We start from the raw sequence: 24,173 nt of genomic DNA, 5'->3' as shown, positions 1-24,173 counted from the left end.
AAAGCAATTGTTTTTAAATTTTTTTTATGAAAGGAAGATTGCCAACTGCATATAATAATTAGGTATAATTGTCAGCTGGATATAATAATTTTTATGGTCTTCAAATTCAATTAAAAAAATATTAAATCTTTATGGTCTCCAAATTATTCTCTCACAAAAAATTTTCTAAATGGTCGTGTATCAAAATACTAAGGTCACACACACACACACACACATATATATATATATATATATATATATATATATATATATATATATATATATATATATATATATATATATATATATATATATATATATATATATTGTATTACGGTAAAAAAAAAAATTATATATTTTCATAATTTTATAATTATATAGAGTCACATAATATAATTAATATTTTATTATTATTTAAAAAAATTGGAATATGTGTGTTATATTCATGTGCATTAATTTATTTAATTTATTTATAATATAATGGAATATGTCTTATTTACTAATTTACTAATTACTAATTTACTAATATATTTTTAAAATTAAAAATGGAATCAATATATTTGACTTTTAATGAATTTAATTTCATATTAAAGACAAAATTACTCATTTGTCCATTTTTTTTACTATATATATAACATTTGTCTGAACTCTAAAACTCATAATTTTTCAATCTTCATTATCTCTTATTCTTCTCTCTCGATAATCACTATTTTTTCTGTATATTGTCACCTTTTTAAATTTCTTTATTTTTTCTTCTTTGTTCGATATTTCTTATATTTTTAATATATTGTTTGTTTTACCTTTTAGATTATTTTCTTTTGGTCATTTTTTATTTATTAATCCTATTTATTTTTCGTGACAGGGAAATAATTGAGAGGCAAGACGAAATGCATCACATTCTCACAAAATGGATTGAATTGAGAGCTCGGAGTCTGTTTTAACAACTGTAGTTTTGTTTTTTTAGAAAATCTTGCTTATAGCACTTTATCAATATCAATGATGTCTTGGATACAAGTTGGAATATCAATGATGTATTTACTTGATGAATCTATCAACAAATTAATCAAATGATGTATTTTTCCAATAGTATTAAGTTCATCATTATTGTATATTTTTCTATTGCAATTTTTATTTTATACTTCTTTTTTTTAAAAAAAGGAGATCTTTATTTTTGTGAATCTATTATTTATATGTTTAAGAGTTTTTTCTCAAGGAAACAAATCTACGTGTCACTTTCTTATGAACTTTAATTTTTATTAATTCAATGTGGCATCCTCTCATTCATCATTCTCTTAGGTGGCGTCCTCTCATTTCTTTTACCGGTCAAAATCTCACATGACAATCTCTCAATTCATTTTGCTGATATGTCATTCTTCTATGTTTTTTCCTTTAGTCATTAGTGCTCAATTATAAATATAGAAATTGTTCAATCAGGTTTTATGAACAAATGTCTATATATTAATATTTTGATACAATTGAAATTTTACATATGGAAACTTTTGATTATTGACCAACTCATTTTTGGAATATATATGATTAAATTAAATCAATGCTGAAATGTATGGAAATTTCAAAAATTAAGGACCAAAAATCTACTATAGTTTCTATATATACGAGTCAATATGTAAGTGTGAGGGTCATTTAGTGTCTCAACGCCCCTTCTCTATTTTCTCTTCTCACCTTCACTACTCTTTTTTTTTTTTTTTGATAGAATCACTACTTTTTTTTTCTATCTATTGCTATTGTTGGTTTTTTTTTAAATAAAAAATCTATTGCTATTGTTGGTTATTTCTTATTTATTTGTTCAATATAATTTTTGAAATAAACAAATAAAAATTATATAAATTTGGACATTTTTTAAAATTTGCACATTAACAAATGAGATATGCTTAAAAAAATTATATAAATTTTTTTTGTGTCAAGCAAATGACAAACAATTTTACTGTTCATTACTTTTAAATAAATAATATTAAAATTAAAATCGGCCCATTTTGCTTCTCAAATGTGAAATTTTCTCACACGGGGACATGAGATAAAATATTCCTGAAGAAAACAAATGTCTAAAGGAGAGAGATGACGATTAAGAACAAGTATATTAACCGTTAGATTAGTTTTTGCATAATGACTTTTTTTTTATGAAAATAAAAGAATAAATATATGAACATGTGAGTTTGGAACGGGGAGTGGAATATCACTCTCCATTATGTCATTTCTCCTTAAAATATCCAAAATTTGGATCTTTTATCATATTTAAATAAACTATTACATTAAATATAAAATTAATTTTACAAATAATTAAAAAAATCACAATATTAAAATTTTAATAATCCATATTTTTCATGTGTGAAAAAAAATGATCTATATTTTTCATAGAACATTAACCCGGGCGATAGCACGGGTAAGTTATACTAGTTATTTATATATTTAGGAGTTTCTCTCTCATGGTCTTATTCCTATGTGGCACCATTTCCTTGATCCATGTCTTACGTGGCATTCTAATATTTCTCCAATTCCTATGTGGCTAACTATGAAGGCCTTTGCAATTTCTCTAATATATGATGATATCATTTTACTTAGAATCTTTGGCTAATTTGGAAATTCAATCATTTTTCAATTATTGTTTATAAATCGAATTTAATGCACCTATTAAAAATAATTTTAAAAGGAAATATTTTACTTGGTTGAGACTTTGGTGGTTTCTTTATATTTGAAGTTGCATTACCACGTCCGTTGATGATCATGCATTCAATATATTCCAATTTTACGAGATTCTTAGCTTATTTAAAAAAAATTAATTATTAATTATTGTCTTACTATATAAGTTTTTGCATTAGCTAGATCAAAATGGTTAAAATAAAAAAAAATAATTATAGATTATAATATATTATTTCAAAAAAAAAAATCAATTTTTTATGAATTTCGAAAAATTACTAATTTCTATATTTTTTTTGTTTTCACCACTAATTTAATCTGGTTCGGGACAAGTTCAACGTCAATCACCACTGACCAACTAACGATAGGTCTAATTTCTATATTAATTAGTTATGCAAATTTAATATTTTTTTTATTCATGTACGTCCAAATAATTCATTTGTGTGAAATTTTTATTTTTATTTTGTGTAAAACATTGATATATTCCAAAAAAGGAATCAATATATTTTTAATTAATTTTTAGTAATGGTTTTAACTACACATTTTGGGCAAATTACTTATATACCCATGTTTATTATTCTATATAAGAGGTCTTTTGATGAACATTACAAATCAGATTTCAGGTATGTCTCTTTATTATGTCTCTTTGTTATTCTATAAGAGGTCTTTGGATGAACATTACACATGTTTATAATTTTCGTGACTCTTCATTGTTTTATTTGTAGTAGTGAAGCCGACGATCCAAATTGCAATGTGTTGGTATATATCTTTAATTTACATCTTTCTACTACATTTTTTTGTTGATATAAGTTTTGTACTTAAATGATGTTTATAAATAATTATAATCGTACTAATTTTGAGATATAATTTTTTATTTGCAGATCCATGTAGAAGAATGACAATATTCCTTATACAAATTAGAATTTAGTAGTATCAACTAATGTTATTGTTCTATTAATATAAGCAAAATAAATCAGTATATTTTATTTTTATATGCAAAATAAACCTGTTTATTATTCACATAGAAAAAACTTGATAAAAAAGAACATCGAAAAATGGCACGCTATGAGTCATCTATGGTTCTGAATTATTATTTATTTTGACTTTATGGTTCTGAAATTTTAAATTCAAAGTTAATGGAAAGAATGTTTTTTTGTTACAAGAATGAAAATTTTCAATTAATTAGAAAACATATTAATACCAATTTTGAAACACATACACTTAAATGAATTCAAATTAAATACCATAATGATTAAATATATTAATTATAAAACATATCAATCTAATATTAACAGGGTCCATGATTTATTTCCTATTAGGTTTTTTCTTGGGTACAATGGCTATAAAAAAATTAAATACATTGAAGACATAACCAAAATGAATCATGATTATATGTGATGTGATAATTCCGTCAAAAAAAAAAAATGTGATGTGATAATAATAATATTCTATGATTTTGAAATTTAATTTTAAATTCAAAATAAATTGAGAGAATATTTTATTTTAATAAAAAATATATTAGAGAATATTTTATTTTAATAAAAAATATATTAATGGCAATTTTGAAATATTTCTACTTAAATGAATTCAATTCTTTAGAAAATATAACATAATTTTGTTTGGAAAAGCAATTTTTTTAATTAAATAGAGAAAATAGCACAAGAAGTGCTAAAACACAATACAAGCAAAGTCTGGTACATAAGAGCCTCAAAAAAATCAAAGCTCAACTTTAAGCATGGAGCTCATAAGCTCAGTCCTGTCCTTATATGATAGCAGAACATCAAAGAGATACAACATGTCCAGAATAAAACTAAAAAACACCAAAAAAAACAATCTAGAAAAGATAACATTTTCGTTAATATTCATATTGTGTCAATAAAACATTAGTCAAAGCAAATATGAATTCACATAAAAGGAAAAAAAGAATGAAATAATTATCATTAAAATTGTTGCACAAAATAATTAAGAGATCATTAAGATGGTCAATGAAAATTTGAATCCATCCAGAAAAATTCTTACAACAATTAATGGTTAGGCACATTCAATAAGATAATTACATGTAATAAAACCATAATAATAAACAAATATGTTAAAATTAAAAAGACAATAGACATAAATGCATTGTTTATCTTTTTTATCCAATAGCTCACTACTAATCAACCTCTTATTTTATTATTATTTGTTTCAAATTCAATATTTTAGTTTTACGGTCATCCTTTCTTATGAATGCATTACACATTATTAATATTTTTGGTAGAATTACACATTATATTAATAACAAATTAATAATAAATAATATGTTTAAAGGTCTAATTAAATCTAACCAATAAATAATATTTTTCAAGGTCTACATAAAAGCCACACTCTATTAATACTAAATAATATGTTTGAAGGTATAGATAAAAGTTTCACAGACATTCTAACAAAAAATATTGTATTTTTAAGCTCAACCTCCCTATAAAATAGGCTCATTGCTATGATTTCATTACCCGTGATTATTTAGATTACACATTTATCTTTGTTTTATTTACATATTTAAAAAAGTTCGATTTAGGAGTCTCAATTCTTTTCTCAAACGTGTATTTTTTCTCATTTTTTATTTAACTTAATTATTACGAGTGATCAGAGGAGTAGCAACAAACTCATGCAAACGTGTCTTTGTTTTTTTATTAGTAAATATTTTCGTGATATTCATATTTTGTCAATAAACACATTAGTCAAAGCAAATATGAACTCATAAAAGGGAAAAAAAGAGTGAAATATTGTCATTAAAATTGCAACGCAATAATTAAGGGACCATTAAGATGGTCAATGAAAATTTGAATCCATAAAAAAATAGCAAACCGATGTCTTTTCTAGAAATATTTTAGGAAATATTTTGACATCTTATTCTATTTTTTTAACATGAATACATTTAAATTTTCAAAAGAAATAATTTTTATAAATATTATTAACTAAATATTTTAAACACTTTATGTATGGCGTTTAAATTTTTATTAGTAAATATTTTCGTTAATATTCATATTGTTGTCAATAAACACATTAGTCAATTATGAATTCATAAAAGAAAAAAAAAGAGTGAAATATTGTCATTAAAATTGTCGCACAAAATAATTAAGAGACCATTAAGATGGGCAATGAAAATTCGAATCCACAAAAAAATAGGAAATATAGTCACCAATGACTTTGCTAGAAATATTTTAGGATGAAGGTTCATCCAAATTCTGATATATTTATGATGGGTGGAACATCCAAATTTTTATACATGGGATGAAATTTCTATAGGTTATATTAGTGACTAGACTCAATGTAGAGAAATAAAGAATTTAGGGTTTGAAGTTCGGTCCCCCTAATAATGTCAAAATTTATCAACTATATTCATAGACCACGGGGTTGAAACTTTTACAAGTATTTTTTTTTTATTAAACTTTTACAAGTATATGAATGAATGACTGTTTAATATAAATTACTTATATGTTTAAAATTTAAAAAATTTAATTTTGAACGTAGAAAAATAAAAAATTTATATTTTTATAAGTAAAAACTAACCCGTGCAATGCACGGGTAATTTATACTAGTAGATTCTTATGAGTGACATTTAGTATGATAAAGTGAAAGTTTATTGAAATTTTTACTATTTATTCATGCCCGGTTTTGGGTCAAGGCAACCAGGCCTCCAGTCCCAAGGCCTCTAAAATATTGGGGCCTCAATTTTTTTTTCAAGTCCATCATTGTAAATATGGGTTATGTATATCTTTTGGAAAAACATTTTCATTAATTGTTGATTGGTCTAGTGGTGTGCGCATGAGTCCTTAGTGCCTATCTTTGAGGGTGGTGTTTTTGAATCCCACCTATGATATTTTTTTTATTTTATTTATCAATGCATAATAAATACAGTTAATTTTAATTTAATATCTTTTATTTTTTATATTATAAGCTTGTATACACAAGCAAACCCTAAATTCTAATTTGTTTTTCCTGTTTTTCCTCCATTTTATCTGACAATATTTCCAACCACTATGGCAAGTATACCAATTGCGATTAAAAATATGTTCAATAATTGATAAGCACCATCAATTTTAAAAGTATATCATATCAAAATTATTGTTGACTATATTATTCATCACGAAATATTTTTATGTCTTTCCTGATCAATGATTTTTTTTCTACCGGATCATAAATTTAGAGAATAATTATCATGTGAAATTTGGAAAGTTATTATCACGTGTGATTTGGAAAGTTATTATCAAATTCAATTCTGCTAAATCAATTTTTTTTTGCAATACAACCAAACACAACCATAGTCATGTCACTAATCACATTCATTAGTTTGATTTTAACATTGATAATTTAATATTAACCGATGATCAATTGATACAATATGCACTAGCAGATATTGAGATGATGTTACGTAGTTGTGGGTAGGGATGGCAAAAAAACCCAAACCCGAGAGACCCGCCCGAACCCAAACCCAAGTCAACGGGCGAAACCCGATTTGACTGGGTTTGGGTTCGGGTGACACCCGATAATATGGGTGTGGGTTTGGTATCAGTCAAACCCACACCCGAAACCCATACACTCACCCGAAATATTTTATAATTACTTAATTACCCCCATAGTCTTCCTCAATTTTCTTGGAAGACCTTAAATTTTAGTTGTAATTTAATTTCTTTAAAGTCTATGTTGTAATTTCTTGAAAGTCTATGTTTGAATTTCCTTTGAAGACCTTAATTTTAGTTGTAATTTAATTCAAAGTCTATGTTGGAATTTAATTTCTTAAATTTGCAAATTATTTTCAAATGTGCTGCGGGTTTGGGTTTGGGTGGAAAAAACCCGAACTCAATGGGTGTGGGCGTGGGTGTTGTTTTGCCACCCGAACAACCTTTGGGTTTGGGTTTGGGTTTGGGTGATGATTTCGGGTGTGGGTTTGGTAAGTGTCAAACCCGCACCCATGGGCGCCCGTTGCCATCCCTAGTTGTGGGAAGAGTTTAAAAGATTATCCTCCAATGCCTAGAGCAGACACATCATTAGATTCTGATATACAAAATAGTTTAATACACGACGAATTGATGTCAACTATGACTTCAGAGCAACATAAAGTATATGACACAATCATGACAAGAGTTAACGAAAACAAACCTGGTGTGTTTTTTATTTATGGTTATGGCGGTACAGGAAAGACATTTATCTGGAGGGTCATGTCAGCCGCATTACGCTCAAAAGGTGAGATAGTTTTAACAATTACCTCAAGTGGGATCGCTGCATTGCTTATACCTGGCAGTAGAACAACACATTCAAGGTTTTGTATTCCTCTAAATGTTGACGAGTTTTCAACATGTACCATAGTTCCTAAAAGCCCTTTGACGCTATTAATACAAAAAGCAAAGCTAATTATATGGGATGAAGCACCAATGATGCACAAACACTGTTTCGAAGCTGTTGATCGAACTTTAAAAGATATTCTCAAGTCTGGTGATGAAAAAATAAACATATTCCTTTTGGTAGAAAAGTTGTTGTTTTTTGTGGAGATTTTAGACAAATTCTACCAGTAATACCCAAAGGTACAAGGTCATAAGTTGTTCATGCTACTATTAATTCTTCGGTTCTTTGGAATTTTTATGAATTTTTAACATTTAGTAAAAACATGAGGCTTCTCGGTGGTGCTTCGAGTGCAGACGTTGAACAAAGAAGATTTTTTCTGAATGAGTTTTGGGTGTTGGCGATGTAAAAATTGGAGATGACAACGACGATGATTTGGAACTTGACATTCCATCAGATTTATTGATTCCAAATTCAGGTGATACTCTTGCTTCTATCGTTGAAAGCACATATCCCCAACTTTTACAAAACATGAACGATATAACGTATTTCCAAAATAGAGCTATACTAGCTCCTAAAAATTCAATAGTCGACACAATAAATGATTATATGTTGAATTTAATTCCTGGTGAAAAAAAAAACATATTTGAGTTATGATACTCCACTCACACAAAATGTAGACGGTCAAACAGTGGATGATGTTCATACTCCCGAATTTTTGAATACGATTTCTACGTCGGGACTTCCAAATCTCAAATTGAGACTTAAAGGTTGAGTTCCGATTATGCTATTAAGGAATTTGAATCAAAAATTAAGATTATGCAATGGAACAAGACTTATTTATTATTACGAGATTGGGAAAACGTGCTCTTGAAGGAAAAATTATTTCATGAAGTAATATTGGTGATCAAGTTTTCATACATAGATTTTCTCTAACACCATCTGAAGTGAGAATTCCTTTGAAATTTCAACAGAGACAATTTTCTATAATGATTTCTTTTGCGATGACTATTAATAAGAGTCAGGGACAATCTTTAAAGCATGTTGGGATATATGGTGTTTTCACATGGTCAGTTGTATGTTGCAATTTCAAGAGTTACTTCTTGAAAATTATTAAAAATATTGATCATCGATGATAACAGTGAAGATACGACTAAGAATTCGAATGTGGTCTATAAGGAAGTCTTCCGTAATATAACATAATTTTCTTTGTATGAATATTTATCCAAAATTATTGTTGAACTATCGTTTAAGGCAATATTTCCAACCACTATGGCAAGTATACCAATTATGATTAAAATTATGTGCAATAATTGATAAGCACCATCAATTTTAAAAGTATATCATATCAAAATTATTGTTGACTATATTATTCATCACAAAATATTTTTATGTCTTTCCTGATCAATGATTTTTTTGCTATCGGATCATAAATTTAGAGAATAATTATCATGTGAGATTTGGAAAGTTATTATCACGTGTGATTTGGAAAGTTATATATATTCTCATATTATAACACCTTTAACAATATTGAAATCTATTAAAAAAAAGCATTTTTCACATTTCAATGTCTCATATTAACACCTTCAAGCAAATCACACGCAAATTATTAAAAAAAAAATCTTAAACCTAATTTGTTTTCCCTCCACTTTTATATTGGAGTTTTTTATTAAAAAAAATACAATTTTGTCTTAACTAGGATTCAAACTCGCAACCCTTTATTACAAAACAACACTTTCAACCACTATGACAAGTAAATCAATTCTGATTAAAATTATGTTAACAAAGTGTTAAGCACCATCAATTTTCATAGAAAACATTTCATACGACAATTAAGCACCATCAATTTTCATTGCACAGTTTAAACAATTAAAAACCGATAATTAGAAATTTATAGCAAATCATCAAATCTCTTATCTCTTATATTCTAAGCTTATTCTGATACGCTAACCCTAAACCTAATCCTTTTTCCCGCTCATTTTCCTTCTCATTTTAACCCTAATTTAATTCAAATAAAATGTTAAAAAATATCTCAACAAGAATCGAACCCAAGACCATTAAGATTTACTTGGTGAATTTGCCACTAGGCTAAATGAATCAATCTGATATAATTTGGTAATCCACATGTAATATATATGAAATCAATGTTTAATTTTATTTAAATAGAAATCAATCCCGTTTTTTTATACAACTCCATTTTTTTTTTTATGTAATACACATTCAATTTTTTTTTTCTACAAATCTGTTTTTTGTTAAATAGAATTCAATTAATTTCTTTTCTCTCATTTTTTCTCCCGATTTATACATTAATTAATTTTCCATTGAGGGCGTGATTTATAATTAAATTATTAAGTGGCGAATAATCATTTAGCGAGAACGTAAGTTAATGAGCGAGAAGTTATGTTGTTTGGGCCTTTGGGCGTGGAATAGGCATTGGGCCTAAGCCAATTGGGCTTTGATCCATGAGAATAGAGAGAACTATAAGTAGCAAGTCCTCCATGAATAGTCTCATAATTCATGTTTCATGAGAAAGGAAGATTGAGAGCTTAGCTAGGGCAAGGAGCTCATGAGGGAGAGGGAGAGCTCGTGGGAGAGAAAGAGAAGAGCAAGCTTGAGGAATCGTCGAGCTAAGGTACGAGAGTTAGATTACATATTCGTGAGTGATTCGGAAGAGGGGAGGATGTCGATTCCTCCATTCCCAAACTCTTTCCACTCTATTTTCTTGTGGGTTTTGTGGGTGATTTCCTTAATGGAAAATGGATTCTTTTGATCCTAACATGTGTAGTGAACTCATGGTAGATGAGGTAAACAACTTTGGGGAGTTGAAAATGGGAATATGTAGATGTTTGATCTATGATTTGAATGGTTATGCAACTTTGCTTATTTTGCAAGAAATTGGCATGATTTTGATTATTTGAGGTATTTGGATGTTTGGAAGAGATGATTAATGTTCCTTGATACCATATATGCTTGAATTAGCTGTTTATATGAATTTATAACATGTTTGGATGAATTTTTGAGTTGATTTAGTGTTAAACCGCCTTAGACAACTCAAGAACAGATTTCCTTTCTGGTGTAGTTCGCTTAGCGAACAGGAGTTCGCTACAGCGAATAAGCTCGCTACAAGTTCGCTACCTGTTCGCCATGTACCTGTAATCCTCTGATGTAGTTCGCTACAGCGAATTGAGATTCGCTTAGCGAATGAGTTCGCTACCTGTTCGCTATGGGTTCGCTTAGCGAACAGTGCTGAACCTGCAACTTTTGTTAATGTTTGTAAGTATGATTTGGCACTTGTAACATGGTTTAAGGGTATCCTTACATGATTGTTGATACATGTTGATACTGTTAATGCTTATTGTTAATCGTTATATGATTGATAAACGTGTATGCAATAAGTTGTAGCTTAAAGTGAGCAATGTGAAGATTTGGCATTAATTTGTAATGTTAAGTGAATGTGTTTGAATTGTGTTTCCGCATTCATAAGGAGTAGCTTCGAGCTAGAAATATCATATTGATGATATGTGCAAACATACATGCATTCATGTATATATATGTTGAAATTGGAAACTTGGGTTCCAATAGATTTAAATGGATTTTTGAGTCCATAAGGAAGCCGAGGATCGGATTAGATGAATCCATAAGATCTAGAGCTGCTATCCAGCAGGATATAAAACTGTTTAACTTATCCATGAGGGATATGAAGGTTTGGTAAGTTCCGAACAATCCGGCAAGATGTAAAACTGTTTAACTTATCCATAAGGGGTAAAAGGCAATTGGTACCACATGCATTAGTCGTGTCTAGGGATGACATGACATTGGATAATTGGCATTAGATGCATTAGGGTAAATGCACATGTATTTGATAATTGTTATGTGACATTATCTGATTGGGGTGTAATGTGTTTTCCGTATGTGTTAAGCTTTGGTATTTACTAATTGTTTAATACGGTGATTGTTGCCATGTCTTGGTATATGAGTAGAGTCCGTCATGACTATAAAATGAACAAGTGTAGAGTCCGTCATGACTATAAATGAACACTTTAGTAGTGTCCGAGAAGACGTGAAACTATATGATTGGTGTGTTTGTAAATGAATGATTAATTGGTAATCGTATTTGACGATGTATGTGCGTGAGTTAGAAATGTATGATAGTGTGTGAAGTGTGTAGTATACTACTCACACTTATATTTATGTTTATGTTTTCTAACTCTCTGCTTTGTGTTAATTGCTGGACCTTTGGGGGTCCAGGTTGACAGGTTATGTGTTAGCCTCGTCCGAGTGCAATGGTGAAGCTCTGCTCTGATTGAGACACGGGAAAAAGGGGTTTTTATATGTATATACATGTAGTCCTCTTAGTATACTCTGTTGGTCTTAAGCTTTCATTCGAAAAGTATCCGTTTTGTATAACTAATAATGCATCGTCCGATGCGAGGTTTTGTTTTTTAGTTCATTCGAATATTTTACTAGATAAATGTATTAGTATTATCTTTGAATGAAGTTTGTGATATTCAAACCAGCGCTTTATAAATCAGATTTTCAATTTTTCCGCTGCGTATTTTCGAAAAAGATTTTATAAAGGCAGAGTTAATTAAATAAAGGGTTTGGGTGTTACAAAGTGGTATCAGAGCAGTTGTCTTCGGACTGTGAGGTTATGTGTCAATCAGAGCCGGTCTGTGCAGTCAGATCGAGTGAGCGTGTGTGCCAGTTGTGTCTGTCTTTTCTTGTTGTGTGTACTTGATGCGATTGATACTTATCATTGTTATAAGATATCAAGTCAAGTAGTGGTTGAGTATTTTTATGCTTAAAGTTTTGAAAATTTGTGTGGTTTGAACTTTTGGTTTGTAGATGCTTATTGCTAATAGTTGATGATCCAGCATGATGTAAAACTGCATGTGATGAAGATTTTGTTGAAAACATAAGATTATTTTCTTTTGAGTAAGTGAAAATGAATTTTTCACTAGAGTGAGAAAGGAGTAGGATGTAAGTAGATCCTAATATGTGCTGTTATATGTTTGTTTATAACATGTGCTAGATGATTACTAGGCATTTGAATTACTATGCGTTTTATGAGTAAAAACATGAAGATCTCATAATTCTATGTCGTGATTGTTGATGCATGATTCTAATTGTGCTTTCAAGTTTATAATGATGTTATATGCTTGAAGTTTTGGATTTTGTGGATTAGTGAGTCGAGAAAACGAGAGTTTAGTGAGCGTAAGTTCAAAACCGTAGCAGAGCACCCAGATTTTTGGATGTGCTCGCTAGGCGAAGAATGAACCTCGCTGAGTCTCGCTAAGTCTTGCTAAGTCCTGTGAATGTTTTGACTTGTCTCGCCGGGAGCTCGCTAGCGTTTGCTAAGCGAGGGAGCTAGACAAGAATTTTATTTTGTTGATGTCTTGTCCTAAGTTGATTTGATGTGAAATTCTTGTCTTCTTGTGTTTGCTAGGACTAGAATGAATGTGAATATGAATTATTGCTATGCAGTGTTCATTTTTCTTGTGTTGTTTTGATTTCCTAACTTTGAGAAGTATAGGTTACTTGAATGCTTGCATGAATTTGTGTTAGTGTTTAGGTATCGTGGGTTAGGTTTTGTCCCTTGTATGCGACATGCGTGTAAACGATGTCGATACTAGTTTCTTCTTAGGAAGAGTATGTTTAGAGACGATAGAACCGTTAGGTGTGAGCACCGGATGTTCTAGTGGAAGTATAAAGGTGGGTTTGAGATAAGTGGGGGAGAAGATTTTGTCTCTCCAAGATGTTTCGAACGCGAGAAGTAAGGACGAATAGAGATGTTCTTGAAGTGGATTGTTTAAGATTGAGTAGCATTGTTCGAAGTGGAGTTCTTATTTGGAGAATACTTTGGAGGAAGTATCAGATGATCATTTCGGAGTGAGTCGGAATGAAGTTGTTTAGCCGTAGGGAGAATGTGGCCATTGGGGAACGATGGAGCAGATTGAATGTTAAGTGAAAACCGTTGCTGGGAAACGGAGAAGACGTGTACGTCGAGGGTAAGAAAACCTAGTGATGATCATACGACGAGTATGCGAATGGTGGGAATACCTATAGAGTTTTATCGGTGTGAGCTAAACTTGTTAATTATTAGCAAGTGAACCTTTAAGGAAAGTAAACATCTTGAATAGTTCGAAGAGACTAGTCAAGATTGGAATAAAGATTTTGTGTGGATGGACTTTAGGATGTTATGACTTTAAGATAGTCACGAGATGCGAATAAGAACTGATCGAATGGAGAAAATTATGCTTGTCACAGTGAAGAACGATAAGGAACGTGACTAGTTGGATTGTGTTCGACAAATAAGGACGTTGTTGGAATCAACAAGACGGAGATCGTGGTTGTTTGGAAATCAACTTTTGGATAGTCACCGAGATTGAATATGGAATTACTAAGCGATCGAGAAGAGCCTAGGAAGGATTTATAGCGGTTGAGTGTGTTGGAATCGAGTAGTCATTTCTTGGAAAGATTGAGAAGCTTAGAATATGGATGTTAAATTTAGAGAACCATTAGTGTTGTATAACCAAGGAAAAGAAGTGAGTACTCATAGTAGATGAGAATGGAATTAAGAGATACCATAGTAGAGAATGGTATGAGTAGTAGAGTTATTTCAAGATGGAAGTGGGGTGACAATTTGATGGATTTTGTAAGAGCTTGTCGAGAAAGAAATAATTTCATTTGGATAATGATCGGACGATTAGTGTCGGAGTTGGATGAAACCTTAGAGGTTGATGAGGAGCTAAGTGCGAAGTGTTACCTTTAGATGTTTGGGGATAAGAAAGTTAGCCTTTGGAAACGTGTCGAGCACGAGTATTAGAGAGACGTAAGAAAGTGACTTATGTCAAGTAAGAATTTGCGGAAAGGACTATCTCACACATAAGTGATGGTTGTGTTTGGAAAATGTGTGTTAAGAATTTGGAAGCAATGCTCAAAGTAAGTGTCAAATGATGTTTTGTAGCAATTGGAAAAAGTTAACTATGAAATGGAAAAGTCGGTGGAGATTAGAGATGTCGGACACATCGTATCTATGGGAATAGTATAGTAATACCATGTGGGAAGGAAATAAATGATTATGGATATTTTCGTCGTGAACGGTGGGATGATAGTGAGTCGACGAGTGACTTAAGGTAATATTTTGGATAAGAATATTTCGACGGGAAATGATATCGGGAAGGTCATGTTAAGGAAGTCAGAAATTGGATAAGAGATTATTTGGAAAATAAAACAGTTATGTTGAATGTTCGACGCAACGATTTGGGAATTGCGAAGGAAAAGAATTTGACGGTTGGAGATAATATATTTTTGGAATGTGTTAAGAACTTTGAGAAGTTGGACAACAAATGAGCGTAGAGGTTGTGCTACCGAATGAATAGTTGGAGTAAGATTCGGCACAGTGAAACGATTTAAGAAAATGTTGAGAACCTATGGAACTTAGGGAGTTGCGGAGTATGCAACAGAGGTGTCTTTTCGGAGTGCATTAGACGGAGTAGAATTTGTTTTTGGGGCGGTGCTGTGAGTACCGAAAGATGGCAAGAGAAAGTTTTGAGTAGTTTGATGAGAATGGTTTATGCCATCATCACGATTGTTGACTATCTATCGACAAATCAAGGGATTAGCTGTCCTTGATCTATTGTTGATGAGTAGACGAGATTGTGTCGATTGGGATTGACTGATTTTGTCAAACTTGGTTTGGTTTGGAGTTTGTATGTTGTGTTGGTGTGAATCCGGAAGAAGTGTTATTTTGACCGGAGATGGTATAAAGGAATACCGAGGGAAGTAAAATGATTCGGAAAAGTGACGTATAGGATTGCTTTGCCGCCATCATGGGCGAATTTGCATGAAGTGTTTTGGTATGTTTTGGTTAAGGTAGTATGAGGAAACCCATTGGTTAGAATGTAAGTTGGAATTAGAAAGTCGGATGAGAGAGTTCATCCGAGGTTGTTCTTAGTCGAGCCATTTTCGAGGGCGAAAATATTTTAAGTGGGGGAGAATTGTAACGACCCAAAATTTAGTATTCGTTATTTAATTATTTTATTACGCGAGGGCGTGATTTATAATTAAATTATTAAGTGGCGAATAATCATTTAGCGAGAACGTAAGTTAATGAGCGAGAAGTTATGTTGTTTGGGCCTTTGGGCGTGGAATAGGCATTGGGCCTAAGCCAATTGGGCTTTGATCCATGAGAATAGAGAGAACTATAAGTAGCAAGTCCTCCATGAATAGTCTCATAATTCATGTTTCATGAGAAAGGAAGATTGAGAGCTTAGCTAGGGCAAGGAGCTCATGAGGGAGAGGGAGAGCTCGTGGGAGAGAAAGAGAAGAGCAAGCTTGAGGAATCGTCGAGCTAAGGTACGAGAGTTAGATTACATATTCGTGAGTGATTCGGAAGAGGGGAGGATGTCGATTCCTCCATTCCCAAACTCTTTCCACTCTATTTTCTTGTGGGTTTTGTGGGTGATTTCCTTAATGGAAAATGGATTCTTTTGATCCTAACATGTGTAGTGAACTCATGGTAGATGAGGTAAACAACTTTGGGGAGTTGAAAATGGGAATATGTAGATGTTTGATCTATGATTTGAATGGTTATGCAACTTTGCTTATTTTGCAAGAAATTGGCATGATTTTGATTATTTGAGGTATTTGGATGTTTGGAAGAGATGATTAATGTTCCTTGATACCATATATGCTTGAATTAGCTGTTTATATGAATTTATAACATGTTTGGATGAATTTTTGAGTTGATTTAGTGTTAAACCGCCTTAGACAACTCAAGAACAGATTTCCTTTCTGGTGTAGTTCGCTTAGCGAACAGGAGTTCGCTACAGCGAATAAGCTCGCTACAAGTTCGCTACCTGTTCGCCATGTACCTGTAATCCTCTGATGTAGTTCGCTACAGCGAATTGAGATTCGCTTAGCGAATGAGTTCGCTACCTGTTCGCTATGGGTTCGCTTAGCGAACAGTGCTGAACCTGCAACTTTTGTTAATGTTTGTAAGTATGATTTGGCACTTGTAACATGGTTTAAGGGTATCCTTACATGATTGTTGATACATGTTGATACTGTTAATGCTTATTGTTAATCGTTATATGATTGATAAACGTGTATGCAATAAGTTGTAGCTTAAAGTGAGCAATGTGAAGATTTGGCATTAATTTGTAATGTTAAGTGAATGTGTTTGAATTGTGTTTCCGCATTCATAAGGAGTAGCTTCGAGCTAGAAATATCATATTGATGATATGTGCAAACATACATGCATTCATGTATATATATGTTGAAATTGGAAACTTGGGTTCCAATAGATTTAAATGGATTTTTGAGTCCATAAGGAAGCCGAGGATCGGATTAGATGAATCCATAAGATCTAGAGCTGCTATCCAGCAGGATATAAAACTGTTTAACTTATCCATGAGGGATATGAAGGTTTGGTAAGTTCCGAACAATCCGGCAAGATGTAAAACTGTTTAACTTATCCATAAGGGGTAAAAGGCAATTGGTACCACATGCATTAGTCGTGTCTAGGGATGACATGACATTGGATAATTGGCATTAGATGCATTAGGGTAAATGCACATGTATTTGATAATTGTTATGTGACATTATCTGATTGGGGTGTAATGTGTTTTCCGTATGTGTTAAGCTTTGGTATTTACTAATTGTTTAATACGGTGATTGTTGCCATGTCTTGGTATATGAGTAGAGTCCGTCATGACTATAAAATGAACAAGTGTAGAGTCCGTCATGACTATAAATGAACACTTTAGTAGTGTCCGAGAAGACGTGAAACTATATGATTGGTGTGTTTGTAAATGAATGATTAATTGGTAATCGTATTTGACGATGTATGTGCGTGAGTTAGAAATGTATGATAGTGTGTGAAGTGTGTAGTATACTACTCACACTTATATTTATGTTTATGTTTTCTAACTCTCTGCTTTGTGTTAATTGCTGGACCTTTGGGGGTCCAGGTTGACAGGTTATGTGTTAGCCTCGTCCGAGTGCAATGGTGAAGCTCTGCTCTGATTGAGACACGGGAAAAAGGGGTTTTTATATGTATATACATGTAGTCCTCTTAGTATACTCTGTTGGTCTTAAGCTTTCATTCGAAAAGTATCCGTTTCGTATAACTAATAATGCATCGTCCGATGCGAGGTTTTGTTTTTTAGTTCATTCGAATATTTTACTAGATAAATGTATTAGTATTATCTTTGAATGAAGTTTGTGATATTCAAACCAGCGCTTTATAAATCAGATTTTCAATTTTTCCGCTGCGTATTTTCGAAAAAGATTTTATAAAGGCAGAGTTAATTAAATAAAGGGTTTGGGTGTTACAAGTCTCACATGGACACATCACTAATTTATTAGTTTTTAATAATAGTACCTATTAGGTACTCAACCACTCCAACCTAGCACTTCTTAAAAAGTTCTAAAATGGATCTCATCAATAACTCCACATCATTACAATAACTTATTATTTAATTATCTATTTTATAATATAAATTGATTGAATGATAAAATTACAAAATTAGTATGTGCTATTTTTTTATAATTTGAAAAAAATAATTAAAATTCAAAATTTAATTTAAAATAATATTTCCAAATTTTAAGAATTACATAATTATAGAATAATTTAAAATAATATTACATAATTTTAAAAACAGTTAATTTTGTTAATCATTATACCCAAAACGTTGTCAAATATGCTCGACAAAATCATGTTGAAATTGAAGATGAGCTCGCCTATTCAAAAATTGTGCTTTTGTAATGTATAAAAAAAATTGTGTTTTTGTGTAAATATCCATTAATTCAAATTGAATATATAAAATAAAGTGGGTCTCATGAAAAAAATATTTTAATGAAAAATAAAGTGGGTCCAAGAGGAGAGAGAATTCTTATTTTATAAGTGGTACATAATAGGTACTCAAATGGATGATACTCCAATGATAGTATTTAATAAGTATCATAAGTACCTAATAGATACTACACCATTGGAGATGGTCTTATCTCTTATATTATAACTTGCTAACATAAGCTAACCCGTAACCAATTATAAAAAAAAAAAAGGATATGACGATAGGGGTGCTCAAATCCAAACCAATCCAAATAAAAACCGAAAACCGGTCCAAAAAAACCAAAAACCGCAAAAAACGAAGTTTTTTGGATGTGTTTGGAAGTTCTTTTGTGGAAACCGCTGGATCGGATCGGATTTCGGATTGATTTTTTAAAACCGATCTAAACCGAACCAAACCACATACATATATTTTAATATTTATTTATCTTTTTATTAGTATAAATATATATATTGCATTAACCTTTTTTTATTTTAAATTTAGTTAATACTATATGTTAGTTTAATCTATTTTAAATTTTGATAATACTATATGTTAGTTTAATTTAATCTAATTTTTTTTACTTTTTATATGTTTCGAATATAATTGGTAATTGTCATTCCAAAATATTAATTTTCAATATATTATATGTTATATTTTACATCAAACTTAATATTTATTTTGTTAAAAATGTCAAACTATTATTTTGTAGCGTTTTTTTATAATATTTATATTTATTAAAAAAAAAATTACACGTCCGATTATAAAAAAATATTTACTCAATTTTTTAATTTTTTTTTTTTACAAAACATTCTCATTTTTTTTTTATTCGTTGCCTCTATTCTTTCATGCCAAAAGAAATCATAATTCAATTTAAGCACAATGTGAACTTTTAACATTTAATCAAAATTTAAAATAAAGAGTAAAGACAATATGTTAAACATGTTAAGATATATTTTTTGTCGCCGGTGTTATCATATGGTCTTGCAACTTCAAGAGAATGATTAAAGATTCTGATTATCGACAAATACGGTGAGGATGCAAATAAAATTTTTATTGTAGTTTATAAGGAAGTATTTCGTAATATATCATAATTTTCGTTGTATGAAAATTTATTCAAATTTATGGTTAATATTACTCCAATTTTTCATATACCTTTTACCAGTAATACCCAAAGGTACAAAGCCATAAGTTGTTCATGCTACTGTTAATTCTTCGGTTCTTTGGAATTTTTGTGAAGTTTTAACATTGAGTAAAAATATGAGGCTTCTCGGTAGTGCTTCGAGTGCAAACGTTGACCAAAGAAGATTGTTTTCTGAATGAGTTTTGGGTGTTGGCGATGGAGAAATTGGAGATGACAACGACGATGATTTAGAACTTGACATTCCATCAGATTTATTGATTCCAAATTCAGGTGATCCTCTTGCTTCTATCCTTGAAAGCACTTATCCCCAACTTTTACAAAACATGAACGATATAACGTATTTCCAAAATAGAGCTATATTAGCTCATAAAAATTCAATGGTCGACACAATAAATGATTATATGTTGGATTTAATTTCTGGTGAAGAAAAAACATATTTGAGTTATGATACTCTACTCACACAAAATATAGACGATCAAACAGTGGATTATGTTCATACTCCTGAATTTTTTAACACGATTTCTACGTCGGGACTTCCAAATCACAAGTTGAGACTTAAAGTTGGAGTTCCAGTTATGCTATTAAGGAATTTGAATAAAAAATTAGGATTATGCAATGGAACAAGACTTATTAATACGAGATTGGGAAAACGTGCTTTTGAAGGAAAAATTATTTCATGAAGTAATATTGGTGATCAGGTTTTCATACCTAGATTTTCTCTGACACCATCTGACGTGAGAATTACTTTTAAATTTCAACGGAGACAATTTCCTATAATGATTTATTTTGTGATGACTATTAATAAGAGTCAGGGACATTCTTTAAAGCATGTTGGGATATATCTTCCGTCGCCAGTGTTTTCACATGATCAGGTGTATGTTGCAATTTCAAGAGTTAATTCTAGAAAAGGATTAAAAATATTGATCATCGATGACGACGGTGAAGATATGACTAAGACTTCGAATGTGGTCTATAAGGAAGTTTTCCGTAATATAACATAATTTTCTTTGTATGAATATTTATCCAAAATTATTGTTGAACTATCGTTTAATGTTACTCAACTTTTTTCATATACCTTACATTATTAGAATTATCATATCTTATTTATCATCATATATCATACAGCTAATCAGACTCGTGCACCGTACGGGTCAATGTTCTAGTTATTTATAGTAGTTCATATTGAATATGACAAAAATTATTTCCTTTTATAAAATAATGAGTTTATTATAAACAGAATTACTCTATAGCTTACAAATAGTTTTACTTTTTTTATAAAAAAAACTATATTTTGTTATTTCTTTGAAAATAAATAATTCATTTTTAAAATTAAGTTGCAATTTTTATTAAAATGTAAGTTTTTTTTTTACAAAATTAAAAACACTATCATTTTTTTAAGGTGTATTTTGTTGTTATTGATTAGAATATGACATTTTTTATATTATTGATGTTTTCATTTTCTTTAAAAAAAAGTTACTCTCTTTTAAAAATTGTATTTTTTTTAAATAAAAAACATTAATTTTACTAAATTTATTTTATCTTTATAGGGTTTTTTTATCCAATTTATCTGGGAGCTCCAAATGTATTGGGACGGCCATATGCTATTTTCAATTTAAATAGATGATGTTCTTTTAAAAAAAAATGAAAAAAAAACTTATTAGGGGTCATTTTAATTATTTGCCCCTGGACCTCCAAAATGTCGGAACCAGCCTTGTATCTATTGAAAACGAGAAGAATGAAATTTTCGGGTTAGAGTTTTAAAGGTCGAAAATAAACTTCATTTCTCTAATTTTTTTTGTAGTGGTCGAAAAAAAAAAGAAAGAGAAGAAAGAAAAAAGAAATATGGTATAAGTATAACCTTTTAAAAATAATGAATGATTGACTTAAATGCTCTTTTGGTCCCCTCTTTTTATATTTTTGAACTTTTAGTCCCATAATTTTAAAATCAGTTGTTTTATCCTTTATTTCAAAAGTCAACAAAAAAATGGTGGGAACTTGGCTACCCATTTCATGAAATTGGGTCATCTAGCCCATCCTAGGTGTCATAAATATAGTGGTTGAAAAATATCACTTATAATATCATTGATGCATGGGATTAGTTTTCGCAATATAATTTGTATTATTTATAATTCCACCCTCTATAATTATGGATAGGTAGGAGATTCCCAATGCTTAGTTCTCAAGGTTGTAGTTTCCAATGCTATCGTAAACATTCCAAAAGAAACGCAATTACTTTACTACCAACTGTATTTTTGTTTTTTTACGGAAGAATAATGCTAGCAACACACTCTTTAACAAACACACTCCAACACACTCTCTTTTATTAATTGAAATTCACGTGGGCCCCATAAAAAAATGTGGATCCATATAACTTTTATGGGACCCATATAAATTTTAATCAATAGAAGAGAGTGTGTTTGTTAAAGAGTGTGTTGCTAGCATTCCTCTTTTACGGAAATACTACTGGTGTATGAAATGTTGTTTGGCTTTCTTTTGTATTATAATTTCTCCGTTCCAAAATATAAATAAAAGTGGGTCAAAGAAATTTAATGTATTTGGTTAAAGATTTGGACCAAATACATCCATTTTTATTGATCAATATTTGCTTATATTTTGGGACAGATAGAGTACTATATATATATATATATATATATATATATATATATATATATATATATATATATGGGGTTTTCTAACTTAGACCCTAGTTAGGTCTAAGTTAGCAAGGTGCACCTTTTCAATTGGACCAAAATACCCATTCTTTTTAATTAATTAACCAAAATACCCATTAAAAGACGCGGATCCAGTGTCGCGCGCGTACCGAAGGACCATGGTTACAGACCGTTGATTTCCATCAGACAGCCAAGATCTGATCTCATCAAGACTGTCTGATCAATCCGACAGCCCAGGTCATCCTGATCCATCCGATTCCAGCGCGTGCGCCACACTGGATTACACCCTGGAGAGAGAAAAATTAGCTTTTTAAAAGTAGGACACGTGTCACACAATGGTTGGCTGGACGTGATTTTTGTTCATTTAATACTTTGAACTCAATTATTTCGTTGTAAATTAATTTTTTATTTTTTTTTTATACCAAAATTCATAATTTTTTTTTTCTACAAATAGAGACTTGGTTCGTTTGATTTGGACACCGAAAAAAAAATGCAATTTTTCACTACCTTAATCTCATTTTGTCTACTAAATACGTTACTTGTGTGTTGTAATTTAACACGCACCACTCAACCAACTCACTGAAACCATTATACCAGGAAAATAGTAGATAATATTCTGGAACTTTTGGTATATTTTATGAAATTTTTGGAGACCTGAAACTATTTTTAGTTAATTAAATGAGATAAAACGGTAATTAAAAACTAATGTTTGCTTCTGAAACCATTTTACTGGTAGAATGGTTGCACATAGTTGTATTCTGAAACCATTTTACTGGTAGAATGATTTCAATGAGTAATTTATTAATTGTGTTTGCTTCTGAAACCATTTATCTGGTACAATGGTTTCAGAGAGTTGTAATCTGAAACCATTTTGCTGGTAGAATGGTTTCAGTAAGTTGATTATTAGTTATTTGCTTCTGAAACCATTTAGCTTGTAGAATGGTTGCACATAGTTGTACTCTGAAACTATTTTACTGGTAGAATGGTTTCAGTGAGTAATTTATTAATTGTGTTTGCTTCTGAAACCATTTAGCTGGTAGAATGGTTTCAGAGATTTGTACTCTGAAACCATTTTCCTGGTAGAATGGTTTCAGTGAGTTGATGTAAGGTAGTGAAAAATGAGATTAAGGTAGTGAAAAATTAAGTTTTTTTTTTCTGTGTCCAAATCAAACGAACCAAGTCTCTATTTGTAGAGAAAAAAAAATTATGAATTTTGGTTTAAAAATAAAAAATAAAAAATTAATTTACAACGAAATAATTGAGTTTAAAGTATTAAATGGAAAAAAAATCACGCCCAGCCAATCAGACAGCGACACGTGTCCTGCTTTTAAAAAGTAGATTCTTCTCTCTCCAGGGTGTAATCCAGTGTGGTGCACGCGCTGGAATCTGATGGATTCGGATGATCTGGGCTGTCTGATTGATCAGACAGTCTTGATGAGATCAGATCTTGGCTGTCTGATGGAAATCAACGGCCTGTAACCATGGTTCTGCGGTACGCGCGTGACACTGGATCCGCGTCCATTGATGGTAATTTGGTTAATTAATCAAAAAGAATGGGTATTTTGGTCCAAC

Source organism: Trifolium pratense, linkage group LG3 (assembly GCF_020283565.1).
Source record: "Trifolium pratense cultivar HEN17-A07 linkage group LG3, ARS_RC_1.1, whole genome shotgun sequence".
In the NCBI taxonomy this organism is placed as follows: Eukaryota; Viridiplantae; Streptophyta; class Magnoliopsida; order Fabales; family Fabaceae; genus Trifolium; species Trifolium pratense.
Note: the sequence above shows the minus strand (reverse complement) of the source record.